Below are 22,137 nucleotides of genomic sequence, written 5' to 3' on the forward strand. Positions count from 1 at the left end.
ATTGACGTTAGTTTACTCCATTGGGACTTAAAATGTATGTATTTAACTCCTATGGGACTTAAAATGTACCTAAGTTTGGAGTAAAATAATTTAGCCTTATTATTGTAATCACTTGATAGTATATGTAGTGATTACAATATATAGATTTTAGTATTTTTTATGTCGTATTTTTTGCATGTCTTTGAAATAAATGTTTTTTCTTTCTTTCTTTCTATATAATTATTTGTTATGTTGTAGACATAGCTAAGCTTGGATGTATTATTTTAGTTAGCTGTTAAGCTTTAGCTTGTCTTGTGTGTGGCAGATGCATTTCACATCTGTTTCACAGATCGATTTTCGTTAAGAGCAAGTTGGTCAGCTTTCTCGTGGTGTGTCAAATTTTATGTCGATACAAATATTTTGGGACAAAGCTAGTCGTCCGCTAAACGGATGAATAAAATAAATTAGTCGTCCGATTACCGGATGAATAAAATAATTTAATCGTCCGATAACATCTATTTATCTATAAAGTTAGGTTATCGGGGTTTCTTTAGAGAACTGCCGCACGTATTATAGGTTTTTTGTGGGGGGAGGAGGGCACACGTAGGTATTTGATTTTTTTTAACCTAACCTAACCTAACGGCTAACCTAACCTAAACTTGACTTTTTTTTTGCGCGTCGACGGAGCCCCGCTTCGCGGGGCTCCTATTTCTGTTTAGTTTTTTTTTTAAGAAACCTAACCTAACCTAACCTAACGGCTAACCTAACCTAAACTTGATTATTTTTATGCGCGTCGACGGAGCCCCGCTTTGCGGGGCTCCTATTTCTGTGTAGTTTTTTTTTAAGAAACCTAACCTAACCTAACCTAACGGCTAACCTAACCTAAACTTGATTTTTTTTATGCGCGTCGACGGAGCCCCGCTTTGCGGGGCTCCTATTTCTGTGTAGTTTTTTTTTAAGAAACCTAACCTAACCTAACCTAACGGCTAACCTAACCTAAACTTGATTTTTTTTGCGCGTCGACGGAGCCCCGCTTCGTCGCGGGGCTCCTATTTCTGTGTAGTTTTTTTTTAAGAAACCTAACCTGACCTAACCTAAAGGCTAACCTAACCTAAACCTAACCTAACGAATTAAGGGCGAATATCTCGGCCATTTTTGATTTTAGAGAAAAGTTGTTCCTATAAAACATGCTTATATTAGCGTAATCTTTACGATAAAACAATAATAAATAGGTGTTATAATGACACCAACTCCATCAAAGTCCTGGTCCCCCTTTGCTTTAGTCCAACCCAACTAGCTTTAGTGTTAAAAGGTTATCTATTAATCCGAATAATCGGACGATTAAATTATTTTATTCATCCGGTAATCGGACGATTAAATTATTTTATTCATCCGGTAATCGGACGACTATAGTAGAGCCAATTTAATAGGCAACATTTGACGTCTATCAATTTTGTCTTCATAGGGTGGTAACCTGCTTAAAAACATCGATTAAAGTGAATTAATCGATACGGACTTGAAACATTTGTCAATCGAACTTGAAACACATATCAATAATTTATGATAATTTTTATTCCCAAGTAATCAATGCATTCGATTCCAGATGTCAGATTTCGATTTTTAGAGTAACGTCTCTGGTATTTAAAAAGAAAAAAGGTTTATTGACACAAAATTGTAGCGACGTCAGTTCTTTAAATCAGAAATTGTTTATTATGTTTAGAATGGTTTATCAGTAAAATCAAATCCTAAAATTACTTGTATCGGTCATTATTATTATAAATATGTAATCGTAATTGAAAAAAGTTAAACAAATGTGCAGTTCTAACAAAACGAAATATCATGTTATTCTATGTCGTGGTTACTAGGTTACGTTGTTGAATTTTGTTGAACTGTCAAATGTTGCCTATTAAAATGGCTCTACAATAATTTATTTTATTCATCCGTTTAGCGGACGACTAGACACTTCGAATATTTTGTTATATCTATGAACTATTTGATTTATGAACTATTTTATTACTTTATGTTTGGCTAATACCTAAAATGTTATTCATATTCTCTTCTATATATTTTTCAAAGGTATTTTTAGCTGAAATCTGAATTGATCTCGAAAATATTCCACTCCTTTTGACCAAATTCATGTTAGCGAAATTATTGTATAGAAAACGCTTTTTCTTATTATTTTCATGTAAAATTAATACACGATGGCTTGACCTAAATGATATTTTCTGATCGTAGGTATATTTCAATGGATTTTTACGCGTTTAATAATAGATCCATTGGTCCTTTTGTACGCTATTATTTATTCTATGTATAAGCAGGTATATTATAATATTTGGGTTGCGTATGTATTTATATATAATCTATATCTATAGATATCGTTTTAATTTTTTAGTTAAAATTATCGTTATCGTTATAAAATTATCGTTTTTAGTTAAAATTATTTTGTGCTGGATTACTTTGAATTTTCAAAATTAATTTAACGCATGTGTATAAGTAATAATGTTTTGAGACCAATTTGTAATGTACCTAATATAGATAAATATTTATTGCAATTATAATTATTTTTAATTGCAATAGTATCTATTACAATCATAATGCCTATGCATGATTATAAATTATATCTGCTTCATTATGTAATCCATTATACAATAAAAAAAATTGATCATGTTTAAACTCTCATAAAATATTAATACAATTACTTACCTCCAATTTAAAGTAAAAACTTCATATTTAAACATACAAACCGCATGTACACCAATCGATATATATAATATTAATTATTCCCGCGTATTTACGTATGTAACGATGTAATTGATCCAGGATCAAGCCTGATTTACATTTGCCGCTAATTTTAAGTAGAAATGGATATAATGGCGCAATGCGGACTGCTGAATTTTCATTGTTATTTAGTTTATAGTTTTATTATTAACTAGCTTTCCGCCCACGGCTTCGCCCGCTTTGTCTAAAACATAATAAATTATATACTAAAACCTTCCTCTTGAATCACTCTATCTATTAAAAAAAAACCGCATCAAAATCCGTTGCGTTAAAGATTTAAGCATACATAGGGACATAGGGGCAGAGAAAGCGACTTTGTTTTATACTATGACGTAGTGATTAAGTGTTGTAAGTTACGTGAACATAGCGGTTTAAAGTTGTATTAAATACTTTTAAAAAGGGTTGTATACATTGGTAAATTTTATTGAATAATATTAAGTTTAGTGTCCCACAACACATTAAAATTCCCTAAAGGGCCTCTGCGTGTTGGACCTGTGTCCTCACGTAAGCCCTTCAAAGTACCGGGTATCTTCCTTCTGGCGTTACCTGAGTGTATATAAATAATATTAATAATAGTGTTTCAGTGTTGATCCTCAGAATATTGTAGAGCCAATTGTATTAACATTGCAAAAATCGCTCCAAATAAATAAACTTCCTTCCTAAAGCCCCAGATTAAACCATTTAAGGCGCTTTGGTAATTAACCTTTTTTGACTTATTTTATAAAATTAGTATAGATCACACCAACAAACTTTCCCCTCAAAGATAAGCCTGCCAATCACCACTTACATAACTCATAAACTCCAAAAACAATCCAGCGAGGTCCGGGAAAGTAATTTAAAAATTAAAAATTACTTCCAACTTGAAGTCCGGAGGAAAAATTAATAAAACGCAAAACGAGTCTTCAACCGCTCTAATGAGACGTCTTGGGATGGAAAGCGAAATTCAGAAGGGTTTTAAGTCAATTCTAACTTTAGTTTGACGTATATTACAGATATTTTATGGCATGACCTATTTTATATTTTGCTAGTGAAACCGAGAAAGAGCACGTGAAAAGTGTTAAGGAAAAATTTTAGAAATTATTTAATTTTATTGTTTTAAGTATTAGTATTGTGAATGCCTTTAAAATCCTTCATTAAAACTAAAACAAAACAAAACTTGTTTATTTAAACTTTTACAAGTATTTACGACTAGACATTTTTTTATCTATGACTAATACAGTCAAATTTTTGCACGCCTTGGGGTCAAAGTCTGGAATTTTAATTGAAGTGCAAAACCTGAACCACTTAAATATCTAAATATTAGGTATAATACACATTCTTTTAATTTAAGAAAAAATATAAGTTTCTTAGTACAGGATTAGAATCAAACCCACACCCTTACGCAACACTAGGTATACAAACAACGTATAACATTACTTTACACCATACACTACTATATCATATAAAAACGTACAGAAAATGAAAGGATTTTTAATAAAACCTCCTTGCCTTTGTACAACGTTGGAGCGTAGTTAGTGGAGTTGGGAATACTTCCTCCATCACTAATTGGAGCCGAATGGAAAAACCTACGTTTCAAATTAATCCGCTTATTGCATTAAAAATATCTATCTAGTTAAAGTGTAATTTTGAAAATAAGAATATTAATTAGAACGGTTTTCCGCGGTTTCACCCACGTGGCTCCGCTCTTGTTGGTCTTAGCGTGATGATAATATACCTATATAGCCAGTAGTCTTCCTAAATAAATGGGCTATCTAAGACCGAAATAATTTTTCAAATTGGACCAGTAGTTCCTGATATAAGCGCGCTCAAAAAAACAAACTTTTCGGCTTTTTAATATTATCTAGTATAGATTGCCTATGTAATAGAAAGCTTTTTAAACATCTCTTTAAAAACGTTTGTAATATTTTGCCTCTAAACAACCTTTAATTTACTTTATTAGTCAGATCAGCGAACCGAAAAACTTGTCAAACGTTTATATCATAAGTTATAACTAGCTTTCCGCCCGCGGCTTCACTCGCGTAGTCAAAGGAAAACTCGTATAGTTCCCGTACCCTTGAGATTTCCGGGATGAAACTTATCTTATGTCCTCTCTCAGGTATCAAACTCTGTACCAAATTTCGTTCAAACTAGTTTAGTGGTTAAGGCGTAAAGAAAAGACAGACAAACAGATAGAGTTACTTAAGAATTTGTAATAATTTCAGTATAATATGTTCAAATTGTAACCACCTCTTTAAACCTTGCTGCTTTGATAAAATTTCCAATATAAGACAACATCCTTACCAATATAATATTCAAGGAAAAATTCAATCCAAATACCTATTTGTGTACTAGCCTTAAACTAAAGACGAATGTTCAAGCTAAAAATATCTCTATATAACTAAAGCCGGATACACACTGTAGGAAAAATCCACTCAAAAGCTATACTATGTATACTGTTTATTGTAGCCTTTACCTTGACGGATGTCTAGGCTTAACGTTTCTCAGTAACTAAACCCCGGTACACACTGTTAACCAAATACAGACTATAAACGAATTCGCAGTACCTTTCGCAACCGCACGTCGGCGGTCAAGTGTGAATCCTTTGTATGAGACTAGTTGAGTTAGAACACTAGACTGGAAAGGATATTGACCTATACACGTGAAACTTTTGTGGTATTCAAAGAAATTTATCACTACATAGTATAAAACAAAGTCGATTTCTCTTTCCCTATGTCACTATGTATGCTTAAATCTTTAAAAATACGCAACGGATTTTAATTTTTTGTATAGATACAGTGATTCAAGTGGAAGATATTAGTTTATAATTATTTATTAGGTTTTAGTCAAAGCGGGCCAAGCCGCGGGCGGAAAGCTAGTAAATAATATATTAATTTCTAAATAATATATTGTTAGACGTAACTTTTGATATAATATATTCAATAAATATTTAATGAATAGAAAAGATTCTATCATGAGTAGATCGGGATTCTAATCCGCGGTGTTCATCGTTCCGTGGCGATGCCTTAGGACTTAGACCTCTCGGCCATCCTACCATCTAAGAATTAGATTTTTTGCTATACTTTCATGTACTTAACTGTCGAGTTATAAGTAATAGAATCTGTATGGAATTTATTAATCTGTATACCAGTAAATTAATTTAGCTCTTTACTTTTACTGAACTTTTTTAAAGCTCTTCTATAAGTATAATTTCAACTTTCTTTTTTCGTTTGTGAACGAATCAAAAATATTAACGATTAAATAAAATACCATTATGTTTCTGTATATTGAAACAAAAACTTACTATTTAAAAAAATACCTAATTTATTCATATCTACAATAATATATTCTAGTGTAATTACGTTAAAATGAAGCACTTTTCTGAATAGATGTTCAGCTGTAGTGACTAATATACCTTTTAAATTTAATTCCTAAAGACGGCCATAACAAAATTACAAGGGTTCGGTTTTGTCATTTCGTTTTGTGACCCTAAATAGGCTAGCACTTCATACTAAAAGCAATATAATAGAAATGCGAAATATCTTGTACTTTATACCACTAAATTATACTGAATTACCTAGTTTAATTGTAATTTTAAAATATATAATAATCCAACAAGAAGAGGTGTGGAAATAACCCAAAAATAGGAAAAACAATACTTACCTACTTATTTGTTATGCAATTTATTTATATGATACTAGCGGTCCGCCCCGTGGTACATATTTCGCAATAAAAAGTAGCCTATGTCCTTTCTCGGGTATCAAAATATCTCCATACCAAATTTCACGCAAATTGGTTCAGTAGTTTAGGCGTGATTGAGTAACAGTCAGACAGACAGAGTTACTTTCGCATTTATAATATTAGTATGGATTTCTGTTTTAAATCTGAAGAAATTTTCTATTTTTTTTTACTAAATTGATATCACAATTAGTTATTGGGTTAGTTCTTCTTTATCTATGGCTATTGAGTATTATTTTGAAAATAAAAGTCTTCTCTGTAGTCACATGCTCATGTAAAGTCATAAAGTCCTTAATAAGTCGATGCTGAAATTCATATAAAACTTTCATACATATTCATGTTCTTCAAACGTGCATCCTTTGTCATACTCACTCCTTGAGACGCTCTTCACTTACCTGACTATGCTGTTTATGACCTTTCAAGATCTAACAGTTCATTAATTAATTGGCCATTAACTAAATGACATTTTATCGCTTTATTCGTACGTCATGTGCAGTGACAGGTTATTTATCATTAGAGTTAATGACTGTGACTCATTAAATGAAAAGAATGTTCTGGTGACGTGTGTTTACTTGGCTTATTTATTATGTACCTAATTGCCTGAAAATAAAATATATGTATATCTAACATCGATAAGGAAGGCTCCTAGGTCCAAGCCTAAATAGTTCAAATCTATCTATATACTTATTAGTTGATATAAATTAAAATATATAATATAATATCTAATATTGATAAGGAAGGCTCCTAGACTAAAATGATCAGCTGTATTTTGATGGTCTCCCTTCCTTGGTGCTTACTTTTCTACTGAATCGAGCTTTTAAAATGGAGTCATGGACACGGCAAAAGTCTTACATACTTTACTTTTTTCTCTTAGTCAAGATCTATAGACTAAGTCAGTATATAAAATGCATCAAAATTGATTAATCCATATGAGTGACAGCCGCGCAAACACAAAGACAGATATTATACTGACGAATTAACAACCGGTACCTTATAGCTTTAAGGAGCTTTTAAAATCGATCATCAGAGTCAAACATTATTCCAATCTTATTTCGTAATTAATAAGTACCTATATTAAATTTCCCTAAAACGTCGCGAACACTTGTACAACACCTACTCATGAATGAAAAACAAATAGATTTTAAAAACAAGCAGAACCGCCCAGGCTTCCGCCATAATTAATTAATTATCCACCCTCGAGAGATTGTAATTGATTTAAATACTTTGTTATTCAATTTATAGTCTAAGAGTCTTTCTACGTTGATATACAATTCAAATAGCCAGTATAATAATAATTATTATTTTTCTCTTTAGCGGTATATGAGTTATTACTAAAAATCACGTAATGCAACGAAAACTTATCTATACATACTTTATATTATAAAGCTGAAGAGTTTGTTTGTTTGAACGCACTAATCTCGGGAACTACTGGTCCGATTTGGAAAAATCTTTTAGTATTAGATAGCCCATTTATCGTGGAAGCTAATGGGCTATAATATAATATCATCACGCAGACCAACAGAGTGAAGCCGCGCGGCGCAGCTAGTAATAGTATAATGAAGATGTTATATTTATTACCTACTAAGAAAAATAGGTCAAAGTAAACAAGAAAATGAAAGTATGTTAATTGGCTGTTAGCTCAAATACAAAAAGACATACTATCACCAATACAATATCAATGAAAGTAGGGGGCTTGAATCTTTACAAAGTAAACGTGATTTCATTTCTCGGGTACATAAATACCTTCACAAGAATAACAGGGGACGTATTACCAAGTCGCTCGTAAAATATCGAATATTGAAACATATGACAATCCCGTCTGCTCAACTCCCTTGGGAACTTTTTTCCTTCAAATCCTCAAATCAGTAATCAAAATTGATATGAAAATAATCCCCAATTACCGTCGTTTCTTTATTAATTTTTATGCTTTTTGTATTCTATTAAATATCTATAATATAGAATATAGATTTCTTCAAGTATTCTCCCTTCCCTTTATGTAGTTTTCTGAGAAATATCGTTTTGTATAGGTAATTTCAGTTTTCTTACTGAAAATATCTTTAGCATACTGTTAATAATGAATACAAGAAGACTCGGTATTTACAATCTATTAAATATGAAAGCTAAATTCCTGTTTTGTGTATAATAAATAAATTATAATAATGCTTTAAAAATTATAATATTTGCAAGTACTATAAAATGTCTGAATTAAATTCTAGTAGCATATTAACTTTCAAAATAGATATATTTATCAATAGGTATTTTTATCAATTATTAGTATGGGTGTACATGTACATATTTAATTAAAATAAACCGTAATTAAATTTATAAGACCACAATATTATAATTACCAATAACTTATAATATTTTAAGTTCAAAAGGCAGGGTTAAACTGCGGCATAAAATTTGATGAAATTCTTGAAAACACAGCGTTACCATATCTTATATTCTAAAACCAACCTCTGAAGGCTAGAAATACTACATGAAAACACAATATACACATACAACCAGTAGGGAAACTTCATACAACACGTTCTAAATCCGAGCAAGCGTATTTACGAGAATCGTAAGGTTATTATGACAATTGACAGATATAAGAATACCCTTGCGATTCTCGTTAACACTTGCATGTGTGCGTGAGCCATTTCGAACGTGTTGTATGAAGTTTCCCTACTGGTTGTATCTGTATATAGAGATGAAAACTAAACCGCACTCACACTCAGAAATACTATAATAAAAACCATAGCGTATGTCACACTATAACATTTCACACTAGTACAATAAAATGTTCGACAGAAACGCGTGTGTGAATAATTGCGCTTCCATTAAAAAGTAAATATAAAGTGTGAAGGAAACTGGGGCTCGGCGTTAAGCGTCCTCTGAATATAAATTTGTTTTTAAGGAACAAGCGACGAGCTTAGTTTATTATAACTTCGCTGGGAGAGTTTATTTGTGTGTTCTGTTTTTATTAGATGTAACCGTTTTAAATTATATTTCATAAGAAATATGCAATCTTGTGTATTGTTTGGTAGGCAGAATAGAATTTAAATCAACTACGATGTGAAACTAAATGAAAATTTCAACAGAAATTGTGTAGGTATCTATAAGATTACGTGCACATAACAACGACTCTACGGAAACGTGCGTAAATCAATTGTCTATATCAAATTCTCGTGTAAGTTTGTAAAATTTACTAAATTTTAAACTGTCTGTAAATATAGTTTCTCAGTTCTAAAGGTTAGAGATTGACATTTAGTTAACAGGTTTAGAAACTACTATAATTATTATATTATGTACCCACTACAGTGAAAAGAGAATAGCATTTGACATTTAGGCAGTAAACAGGCAAGAAATAATAATATGTATGTATGTACCTACTACAAGGAAAAAAGAGCATGTGTATCGAGCAAACGTGTCAGAAGTGAAACTCCTTTTCAACATTCAAAGATACCAAAATCTTCGCCTTACTCCATGACGAGGTGGTATTGCCACAACGCGCTAAGTTTCACTTCAAAACTCTTTAAAATTATGAACAAATTGCCAAATCAAACCCAAACCATAAACGCCAATGCTATACAAACAATACAAAACTGGAGCACTAAATCTAAATAATTCTAGATAACGTCATACACATCACTCGTAAAGTTCAGACTGACCTTTGACCTTTGCCTCCAATGAAGTCAGCTGACAAATGAAACAGAGCTTAATGGCACGGGATGTTTATAGATCAAATTCCACTATACTAATATAATTGTTTAGTGTGTGTTATTTTGTCATCCTTTTAGATTAAAATGTACTAATTCCTTTTTATGTAGGCATGTTATATTTTCAGTGTGGGATGTAGTAGGTATAATCTGTACAATGTTATATTGTTCTGAATTAAATAAACTTCAATTTATTTCTTATACATCATTACATTATTTTTATACAGATAACTTATGTAAAACAATATTATGTAGAGTCTAAATAAAATTGTAGAGCATTTATATTTTATTTTTATTTTATCCATTAATCAGTCATATATTATTATTTGACTTTTTATTGATTAATACCCTTTTTTTTAAATGGCGGTAAAACACTTCGTGAATTTTCTTTTCTTTGCTTTTCCCTTGTATATGTATTTCAAATATTTTCATTCCTTTCAATCCGGATACGTTAGTCAATATTTTGATAGATTTGAATATTTCATGTTTGTGCCATTATAAATAAAAAATAATGATGCATAATATATCCTCGAAAGTAATACAACACAATATTGAAACCATATAAGTACTTTTCCATAGAAAACATTGATGAAAAAATTGATAAAGAAATTAATCGACCCCTTGAGCACATGGCATAATCATTTAAATCAATACGATTCACATAATATTGAAGAAAATTTTAAATTTTATATGTATTTATACAGGAAGAGTGGCTTAATATATTCATTTATCATCGCTACGCCTCAAATCTGACAACGGATTTTTATCCGATGTGACAGCGGTATCAGGCTTTTTCTTCCCATCGTATTTTAGTAAAGTTAGTTCGAGTGGATCCCTATTGGCAAAAAAATATGTCTTGCGAGTTTTTCATTAACTAATGACTATAAAATATAATAAAGAGAGTTGCAATTTAAAGGCTATAAATTAGGTTTGAAAAACTTAACAATATTATTATAAAAAATAGAAAAAAAATGTATATATAAAGCATTTGAATGCTGTAAAACTAAAACATAAAATTCATGAAATAATTCTGTTTTGCTTGAAAAACTGTTCATAGATTTTATAAACATAGTAGATTTCATATTATGTCATCCATTACTTGTAGGAATGTAAAAATTAATATATTCAAACAAAAAACGAGTGTATTATATACTTCTAAACATAATTACATATTCTTATTGTATATAAGGGTTCAAGAAACTGTAAGCTTGAGATGAATTCACACATAATATTATAATACTGCCAATTGAAATGGTATCTAATTAACGAAGAAACTTATAGTTATGCAAATATCTTTAATTAACAGATCATGAAAGCTTATTAAGACCCTCAAAGGAATGTTAAGTATTCATGGAATACATGATTAAGATGACGTTTTTATAAACTAGCTACAATATGCGGTTTTACTCGCGCCTAGTAGCCTTTACAATTAATTACCTAACATTAGTATAGATTATAAATCTGAAGAGTTTGTTTCTTTGTTTGTTTGAACGCGCTAATCTCAGGAACTACTGGCCCGATTTGAAAAATTCTTTCAGTGTTGGATAACCCATTTATCAAGGACGGCTATATATATATATCACGCTAAGACCAACAGGAGCTGAGCACTGCGGGTAAAAACGCGGGGCACAGCTTGTATGAGTATAGATATGCTGTATAATACGGACTAAAAGTAGACATTGTTTAAAGTTCAAGCGCAAAAGAGTAAGTAAAAGACATCCATCTTTGCAAACTTTCTGTTATGATAGTAGTACGATTAGAACAGGTATTTCCTTATATAATTTTTACTTTATATGTAAAAAATACATGCCGCTGCATTTTTAAGTGATTTAATATCTTAAATATTTAATAATATTTTAAATATGTGTACCTATAGTTAAATGTCTGTATTTTACGGTGAACTTACATCAAACGAACATAGAGCTAGAGCAAGAGCATTCTTTCGTGATCTTTTAGTGTAAACGAAAACTCGTATTCAGTGTTGTCCAGTGTTAGAACTTTGCATAGAATCTTTTCGAACGAACTAAGAACAACGAAAGAATGCGCTACGCCTGTTTACAATAAAATAATTTGACATAGTGGGGTTAGAATGAGCATTCGCTCGTTTGATGTAAATGCACCGTGACTAATTGTTATAAATTATTACAATTTTTGTGTATCGACCACGCTCAATGAGCGTTTGAAATTGGTTCAAAACAAAATAATAGAAAAATCGTATTTAAAATAAGTTAAAATTCCTTAAATTCAAAATTATTTATTCTTCCAATTAATTCAGTGGTCCTTGGAAAAACAGTGACCAAAAATTTGTCATTTTCCAAACCTTGGAGTGCCTTTAAATTTTAACTGTTACATCAAATATTCAGACCACTCTCCTTTTTATTAAATGCTCCCATTTAGAAGTAAACATTTTAAGTGGAATTGTGGTTGATAAATTCCACTGGTTATTATGTCGTTCTAAAATAAAAAAAGGAAATTATATTATTTTCACTTGATTTATTTATTGCTAGGTATATGTTTTTTTTTTTAATTAACGAATGAAAATCGTCTTGAATTTATTGAGAACTAGGTTTCAGCCCGCGGCTTCGCCCGCGCAGGAAAAGAAAAACCCGCATAGTTCCCGTTCCCGTGGGATTTCCGGGATTGCGTCATTTTCCCGGGATAAAAAGTAGCTAATGTCTTTTTTTTTGGGTATCATATCTCCATACCTAATTTCATGGAAATTGGTTCAGTAGTTTAGGCGTGATTGAGTAACAGACAGACAGACAGAGTTACTTTCGCATTTATAATATTAGTATGGATATAAAAAGACGAAAAAATATTATGTAGGTAATATGCAGGTAGAGGTACCTACATAAAATTATTACAACAAAAAACTCAGCGTTAGGAGAGAGACTTCCAGCATACAGCATAACCTTATAAAAAGACGCTTTTTTCTGTCCAACACAAAAAATACAGTAAAAAAATCTCATATATAATTTATCATAGTTTATATAAAGAATTCTCATTTACTGAGACACATTTGCGAATCTCCCGCAAACTCATTATAAAAATTACTTCTAGAACTATAATATAATCATTCATGCATGTTGTATGAGTATCATTCATCACAAGAGAACTCTGAATAAGCTTCAACATTTCTCGTTCTATATAAGCTTGAATATTAAATTAAATGTGAAATTTTACCTTACCATAATTAATTTCATCCTACTTAATGTAAAAATATTCATTTCGAAATAATTCCACGTTCATAACTTCAAATAAGAATGCTACGAAGATATTATAATTAAAAACGGACATTATTACGAATTATTAAATTTGTACCGGGTTTTGTTGAGGATTGCAAACCTAAAGAAACATCCGAACAAGTATGTGTAAATTATTATGCACTCACAAGTTTTAATTCAAAAACTAATCTTAACCATATCTAATTTATAATTAATATTACAATTTATTTATTGATTAATATTTTGTACTTTAATATTTACCTTTAATAGTAAGCAGTTCTAAAATGTGTTCAAACATTAATATTCACATTTATTCTCCATTGAAACCGATAGTTAATTATCGCATGTTCGCATGCAATATTAACCATTAAATGAAGTACCGAAATTGTATAGAACAGTCCAACAATGGGCAAAAGTAATTTCTCTATGTCAAACTGAACTGAACCGGGGCGAACCGATGACTATGAAAAATTAAAGCATAACATTCAGCAACTAATCACGCTACGAAACGTAAACACAATTTACCATTATTCCACACCGTCAAATTGACCAATCAGCTCACTCCTCGGCCTTTCACACTGTAACACATATTCAGTATCCCACTATTTTGTTTCGCACTTAAATACCACTACACTATCACAGAGTTTTGACCGGCCGCGTAGCGCTGCGTAGCGGACGCCCGGTGTCGTCTACGAAACTGCCGCTACGGCGGAACGATCTCCACCGAGCGGTTCCGAGAGCGGGCGATCGAGCGAGCGAGAGAGTTGCGCGCATTCCGCTCACTGTTTCATATTTTATATCGCTTGGGACGGAGCGGAATTACGGAGTTTGCTCGGCTTGGTTTTTATAGCGTAACGGAACCGTGACGGCTGGGCGCATTCTATTTGGAAGGTATTTTTTCACTCGACGTGAAATTTTTCATTGTTTGCTTTACCCCACACTTGTAGGTTGTGTGATTTTAATGGAGCATGGGCGTGACTCGTACAAAGATGTAATAATGCGCTGATTCGGTGCTTACGTCGGCGCGAATGAATTGTTCAAAGCTGGCTATAAATTCATGATGTCATCGTAGATATTTGGGATGTGACGAAGGGTTTTTGGATTAATATTAATAACGTGTTATGAGTGGCACGATAAGCCACATATTTTGATGAAGCCGCTTATATTTTACGGATGATAACGTTGAAAAAGTAATGTTTGGCTATTCAGTCTCTTTTTATCAAGTTCCAATAACTCGAGAGCAAAAATATTTATTAAAATTCAAAATAACATATTCACATTGAAAAAAGGTATGTTTTACACGAAAGAAAGAATACATGTCATGATTGGATACTTCCGTACAAAACCGTTCCGGGTTTAATCAATTATAACCAAATATTGAAGTTATATTTTAATAAAAAAAAATAATGAAAATATTGAATATGGAAATATTAATAGGAACTATTCATAGGAGTCTTATTTTTATTATATAGTTTAATAAACTTATTTGATTGGCTTGAGCGTAAAACTATATTATTAGAAACTTGCTTGACTTTTAAATGCTTTTTCTCAATATTATTTATTATCTAAATTACAATAATATGATCATTGTATTAAATTTTATCCTTAACATTTCAGCCCTATTACATGTAAGGAATAAAACATAAATATCATTTGACGTTGAATTAACTGGAATAAACATTACAGGAATTGAAAACGTGTCTATCTCTATCTACCTTGTATAACACAAGCCAGTAAAACGAGCTCTTTATGTGTACTGAATAAATGTAGTATTTAAACATAAAGTTAACATAATATTTGCCCATTTAAATTTAGAATTCTGAAAGTTTCATATTATGTTACTTAATCCATACTCCATACTATTAATATTATAAATGCGAAAGTAACTCTGTCTGTCTGTCTGTTACTCAATCACGCCTAAACTACTGAACCAATTTTTATGAAATTTGGTATGGAGATATTTTGATACCTGAGAAAGGACATCGGCTACTTTTTATCCCGGGAAAATGACGCAATCCCGGAAATCCCACGGGAACGGGAACTATGCGGGTTTTTCTTTGACTGCGCGGGCGAAGCCGCGGGCGGAAACCTAGTATACATAATATAATGTACAAGTACGTAGACGTAATGTAAAAAGAGGACACAAACTTATTTGTTCACTTTTAAAATCGCATTATGAGATAAAAGTTAATTAATATTGTAATATGGTTCAAGCACTCTGTTTCTTACGTTGGAGATTATCTTATTAATAGACATCGGATTATATGCACTAACAAAATGCCAAAATATGCATGCAAATATGCACTAAAAAAGGCCGAAATATGCACTAAAAACGACTGATATGCCTAAAATATGCACAATACAAAATCAAAAAACCTTTATTATTTTTATATATTTAAATCAAAGATTGTACAAAAACAGTGAAATTTTCTTGAAATTAAGTATAGTTTTTGTGCCAATATACAATTAAGCATTTTTACCAAATTTTCGAGCGCAAATTTGTGACGTTTATCACCCGCGAGCCCAGTGTTGCCACTTTAGACTTTTCCGGGCTAAATCTAGCCCTTTTTTGGAATTCAACCCGTGTTTTAAGTTTTTAGTCCCAAAAGGGTAATCTAGCCCTATTTTGAATGGCTCATAATTTACTTAAAATGGAGCCCATTTTGTAATTTTTTGCCATTTTACCATGCCAAAATAGGGTTTTTTTTACTCGCTGAGCGTTCTGATTGGCTAATAAAGGTTAGTCGACCAATCAATACTCCCGCTACTTAACGAAATATGCACGATTGGGGAAAAAGGCTAAAATATGCACTAACGCCGTAATTGGAGAGTTTTATGCATTTGCATATGCAAATATGCAAATGCATATAATCCGATGTCTACTTATTAATCTATGTTGACGTGCTTTTATTAGCTTCATCTATATGTTTGTATGCTTGTTTGTTTGATTGTAATCGACTCCTTTTGTCTCGATTTTGACCCACTGTAAACAGACGGATTCAATTCAAATTTTATACACTAAACAAGTATCGAGAATACAATAATTTCATGTGTTTATCTTATCTAGGCGTAGTAGATTTTTTTAACTACATATTCGTATTTATTTTAAGATCAAACCCAAAACTTTTGCTTCATAAGTGTGTAAAGAAAGTTGAAAACCTTTTGAAGTTGTTCATTCATATTTTATATCCACGTGGAACAGTCCATAAAAGTAAATAAGACGACATTTATGCAATTTATGGAGGCCACGATGGAATGTTATATTTTTACTAGATGGCCTTTTATGTGGCTGTAAAAATAGCAGCCAAGTGTATTATGGCAATTACAGTAAAATAAATTCAAATAATGACAATTTCTGTTGATAATTTATATTGAAGACTAGCGGTCCGCCCCGGCTTCGCCCGTGGTACATATTTACGTTTTCTACATCTTGAATTATCGAAATCGGTCCACCCGTTCACGCGTGATGCCGTGGCCAAGGAAGACGGGACTGGATAATCCTGCCAAAGGATCCGTTGACATCGATTAACCCTTGGCATGCCTGGTAGGGTCTGTCAGACCCACACCAACGCGCGAACCGTTGTAGTTCGTTAAAATTTGAATTTCGCGCCTCACCGTTCTTAGTAGCTGGCCGTTACTAACCGCGGAATGCCCTCCGTCCACTTCCTCAGCCCGAGGCGAGCTACGAGCGTAAAAGGATGTGCTTAAAGTGCGTGCGGGTCCCACAGACCCCACCAGGCATACGGCGTGACTTTATTTTGTAAGTATTTATTTTTCTTTTTTCTTATAAATATTGGAATTTGGCGTTAAATAATATTAGTTTGTATATTACATTATCCTACTTTATTGTTTTTTTCAGCTTAATCATGAATAAACAACTAACAGACGAGGATATAGCTAGTTTAATATTCTAAGAGTTGGATGAGGAAGACTTAGTTGCATTTGATTGAGGAGGAAGAAAATGATGCAGGCTCCACCTCTTCGGATACTGAAATGGAGGTGCCTCTGTCCATCCATTAGTACATTTGTGAGACAATTAGTTGTCACATTTGTTTTGACCACTCGATTTTTCCATGCGCAAAGTGTTACCAAACCAAAGCTTTACAAAGTGTAAATGCAAGTGATGAAGACTAATTATTTTGTTATTTAGATTAAGTATATGATAGTGCCTTACACTGGATTAAAGTCTGATTATGATCTCATTACTTTTGATACTAATTATATGTTAACAAAGTTATAGTCACGAAATGTTGCTTAAAAATGTGAGTTAAAGTTTAATTTCAAATATTTTAATAAAGTTGATTAATTTCTAATGTGATTTTTATTACTATCTCTTTTCTGCCCCTTAAGCATGCGTCTTGAACCATTAAATCACCTTACATAATAAAATTTATAGGAAAAAATACCATTTTAAAATCGGGGTCTGAGAGACCCACCAGGCATAGAGTGTAACTTATGCCCACCAGGCATGCCAAGGGTTAATAGCTTTTTTCTACATTTTTATGCTTTTGATTGTCGTATTCTGTAGACACAGTATAATGTCGTGAATCCTCCCCTATCGTAACACTAAATTCATAAAAATCAGTTTGATCTTTTCACATACGAATTAAAAATAAGTACCTACTTTCGGTTTGAGTTTGTTTGATTTTTATATATATACTAGCTGTGCCCCGCGGTTTCACCCGCATTGCTCAGCTCCTGTTGGTCTTAGCGTGATGATATATAAATGTAGCCTATAACCTTCCTCGATTAATGGGCTATCTGACACCGAAATAATTTTTCAAATCAGTAGTTCCTGAGATTAGCGTGTTCAAACAAACAAACTCTTCAGCTTTATAATATTAGTGTAGCCCATGTATAGCCTATAACCTTCCTCGATAAATGTTTAAATGTGTTTGTAATTATAAGTGATTTCTACCAGACAACCTGTGATATTGGAAAATGCTTGAAGAATACATTTTTGGAGGTGTAAGCAAAATACCACTTTATTTTTAAAATATTATGTACAGTGTAATATTTAAGCTGAAGAGTTTGTTTGTTGGTTCCAACGCTCAACACAAATAGTGCATTTATCGAGGAAGGCTATACGCTATATAATATCATCTCGCTAAGACCAATTGGAGTGGAGCAATGCGGGTAAAACCGCGGGACAGAGCTAGTATGTGGATATACCGACTAAGCAATTAATTAGCTACAATGCAATGTTTCTCCAAAAAAACAATGTACCAGGATAGAAGAAAAGTATAGGAGTAAAGATGAAAGAGATTATGCGAATTTAGCCCGAAGATAAAATAATTTATTTATGTATTAATCTTATATATAAAAATGAATCGCAAAATGTGTTGGTAAGCGCATAACTCGAGAACGGCTGAACCGATTTCGATAATTCTTTTTTTATTATATTCCTTGAAGTACGAGGATGGTTTTTACGTAGAGAAAACGTAAATATGTACCACGGGCGAAGCCGGGGCGGACCGCTAGTCTTATATATAAAAATGAATCGCAAAATGTGTTGGTAAGCGCATAACTCGAGAACGGCTGAACCGATTTCGATAATTCTTTTTTTATTATATTACTTGAAGAACGAGGATGGTTTTTATGTAGAGAAAACGTAAATATGTACCACGGGCGAAGCCGGGGCGGACCGCTAGTTTGTTATAAAATTTAACATTTCCTCGGATTAGCAAACGCGCTTCCGTGATTTTAATGAATAATAGCATTATTTCTACATCTTTTCTTTTCTTTGCTTTTTCTTTGCATCCAGCACTACTACTATTTAATATTTATATAATCGTGATAATGCTTGTGAATCCTAGTATAATATTATACAATATGCAGAAAGTTTGTTTGTTTGTTACTACTTAACACAATAACTGCTGAACCGATTTTCCTGAAATTTGGCACTCACATATCAACATTTTTATTATATTTTTAAAATAATTGGAGTAATATAACATGTTTCCAGTTTTATCATTAATATGTGCTTATCGCACGAATTGATCACACTAATGGAGGTGAAAGAGTGATTACTTATATTGACAATTTTAATTAATTTTTGTACGATGTTAATGTATCTTTATTTTTATATAAAATATTATAATTGTTTTATTTAACCTATTATTCAAAATTCAAAGGGATCTGTTTTCATGCTCCCGATATAGTTTCAAATGTTCAATAAACCAATTATATGTATAAACCTTTTAACTTTGAATAAGTATCTACATGCTTAAATTAATGCTTTTTCTCCCGGTTTAATATTTCAGAAGTCTGTATTAGTTTTAAATATTTGGCTACCTTGCAATAGATAATAATTGTATTGTGTTTTTTTTTTCTTTTACTTTTTCTATTTATGTTCACTGTGAGACGTAGAGGAAACAATTGTTAATGTTGTTATTATTATTATAATTGTTTCTGTAAGATCTCCAAATAAATAAATAAATAATAAAAATAGTTGATTTGATTTATGTAAAAGGAAGAAAACTTGGTATTTCATACGTTTAACTGCTTTCCGAACTGGTTGTAAATGGTAAAAATTTGTTATGATGATTGTTATGTGTTTATTGTTATTTGTTATTTGTTATGTGCTTCTATAAGAAGTTCAATTGACCACATATTTGAGTTTTAGGTAAGTAGATAAAAATATATTCTTACTAGCTTACCGCCCGCCGTTTCGCCCGCTTTGTCTAAAACCTAGTAAATTATATACTAAAACCTTTCTCTTGAATCACTCTATCTATTCAAAAAAACCGCATCAAAATCCGTTGCGTAGTTTTAAAGATTTAAGCATACAAAGGGACATAGGGAAATAGGGACAGAGAAATGACGATTCAAAAGTGCTTCTGGAAGAAGTCTAATTGAATAAATAAATGTTTGAGTTTGAGTTTGAGTTTGAGAAAGCGACTTTGTTTTATACTATGTAATAATAATAATATACGAAACACACAGCAGCAATCTCTGAAATAGAGAATTACAAAATAAAAACGTTTTAAAACTTAAAACAATGTAAATAACATTTCACTTGGGAAGCACGTACACCGATAATTTCTATTGTTCGTGAGTGTGAATAAATAATGGATCTTCTGTGCTTTTTATTTGAAATCAGTTAAAAGGTATCGTCTTGGTTAAGAACGGTTACGACTTTAGTGATTTTGGAGTTTGTTTCTTTAAAGTTTTGGTTAGAACTAAATGTGATTTAGGAATGTGTAATTTAGGTATACATACTAATCTGGTTTAAATTATGAACGTTTTATATACAAGTAATAAGTAAGTTTTTCGCCCGCGGCTTTGTCCGTTTTGTCTAAAACTTGACAAATTATACCTTCATCTTGAATCACTCTACCTACTTGATACAGCCATCAAAATCTGTCGCACAATATTAAAAAAAAAACTATCAAGCAGACACACAGACGGCGGAAAGCGACTTTGTTTTATACTATGTCGTAATATAGAGGTCTTAAGAGCAGTTTGTAGAGCATAGAGTACTGTAGAGTTTCACAAACCTTTTCGTGATAAGTATAATAAAACAATACGACGGTTTGGTGTATCATAAGATAAATACAGATCATAGAGTACTTTCTCTATTTTTCAAACGTCGTTTGTTTTCGATTAGCCGTTAAGAAAGAAAGAAAGAGAGAAATAACAGATCTTTATTACCAAAACACTTAAATGAATGTATTCATTATTGTAATATTTTAAAACGTGTTTCAATGAAGCAATCGGACACAGCTTCAGAAAAATGTTCGAAACAAGCTCGTTTATTATCTTCCTCACTCTATATTCAATATAAAGTATATTTTTAACAGCTCAAATTTCAATCAAAAAGAACTCAGTCATAAATTGACGCGACGCACCCCTTCAATTCATTCGGCCTAATTGACACGGATTTTGTTATTGCATTGTAAAAAATATATAATGGCTTTGTCAGAAAGAACGCGTTATAGCGCGTCAGAGCGCAGAGTTGTATTGTATTACACCTGTGTATTACACGCTTTTGGTTTTGTCAGGACGCATTTTCATTTTCATTTTCATTTTCATACTTAGCGCGCGACAAAGCGTTATTGCATTGTATGTTACCGCGTAGTATAGTCCATGAGTCATAAGCTTTGCAATTGTGTGATTGTACATAAATAGTGTAAACTATAATATTATAACGACTTAGAGCGCGGAGCATCCTTTGATTAGCTTATACACGCTTATATTTTCAGTATAGCGATAGTTTCAGTATAGCGGCCGGAGTCGCAGCGCGTAAAGTAGGTTTCTGGCTGTACTTTTAGCGGTCAGTCACATATATGCAAAGCTTAGCTTACATATTATAGCGTCATAGCGCAGGTTAGCGTTCTTACGTACGCGCTCTATCTGGCAAAGCAGCAAGCCTCCCATTCGTATCATATTGTAGGTGATGAAATGTAATTTTCATTTTTATGTCTAATCATACTGTCACGTTGAGTTCGTTTGTGAGAACGGGTTCCGCTTTTTCTTGTGATTTTTTATAGTAATGTTTTAGTCGGTGAATTTCAAATAATTAAGAGTTGATAGTCAAACATTGTCGATATCAAACTCAAACTCAAACATTTATTTATTCAATTAGACTTATTCGAGAAGCACTTTTGAATCGTCATTACATAATATTTTTAACATTTACCACCAATTTGGAAAGCAGTATCAAACGAACTTTATCAATCAAAGACTATCAATACATCCAGCCATTTTTAAGTTCGTTATTTAATTGATAGTATTTCTTA

At 32.0% G+C, this 22,137-nt stretch overlaps 1 protein-coding gene across 1 annotated transcript in view; it reads right to left on the minus strand.

The window, feature by feature from the left end:
* The window catches only part of LOC149901973 (zwei Ig domain protein zig-8-like), a 298,586-nt gene extending 284,529 nt beyond the window's left edge, over positions 1 to 14,057 (minus strand). Inside the window, exon 1 of the mRNA XM_090110922.1 lies at positions 13,922 to 14,057. The gene's annotated coding sequence lies outside the window, so the exon portion shown is untranslated. The remainder of the gene's footprint in view (positions 1 to 13,921) is intronic.
* Between the last annotated feature and the right edge of the window lie 8,080 nt (positions 14,058 to 22,137).

The sequence above is a fragment of the Colias eurytheme genome, chromosome 16 (genome assembly GCF_061535395.1).
Source record: "Colias eurytheme isolate Ceu_HAF_F1 chromosome 16, ilColEury1 Martin Lab GWU primary, whole genome shotgun sequence".
NCBI lineage: Eukaryota > Metazoa > Arthropoda > Insecta > Lepidoptera > Pieridae > Colias > Colias eurytheme.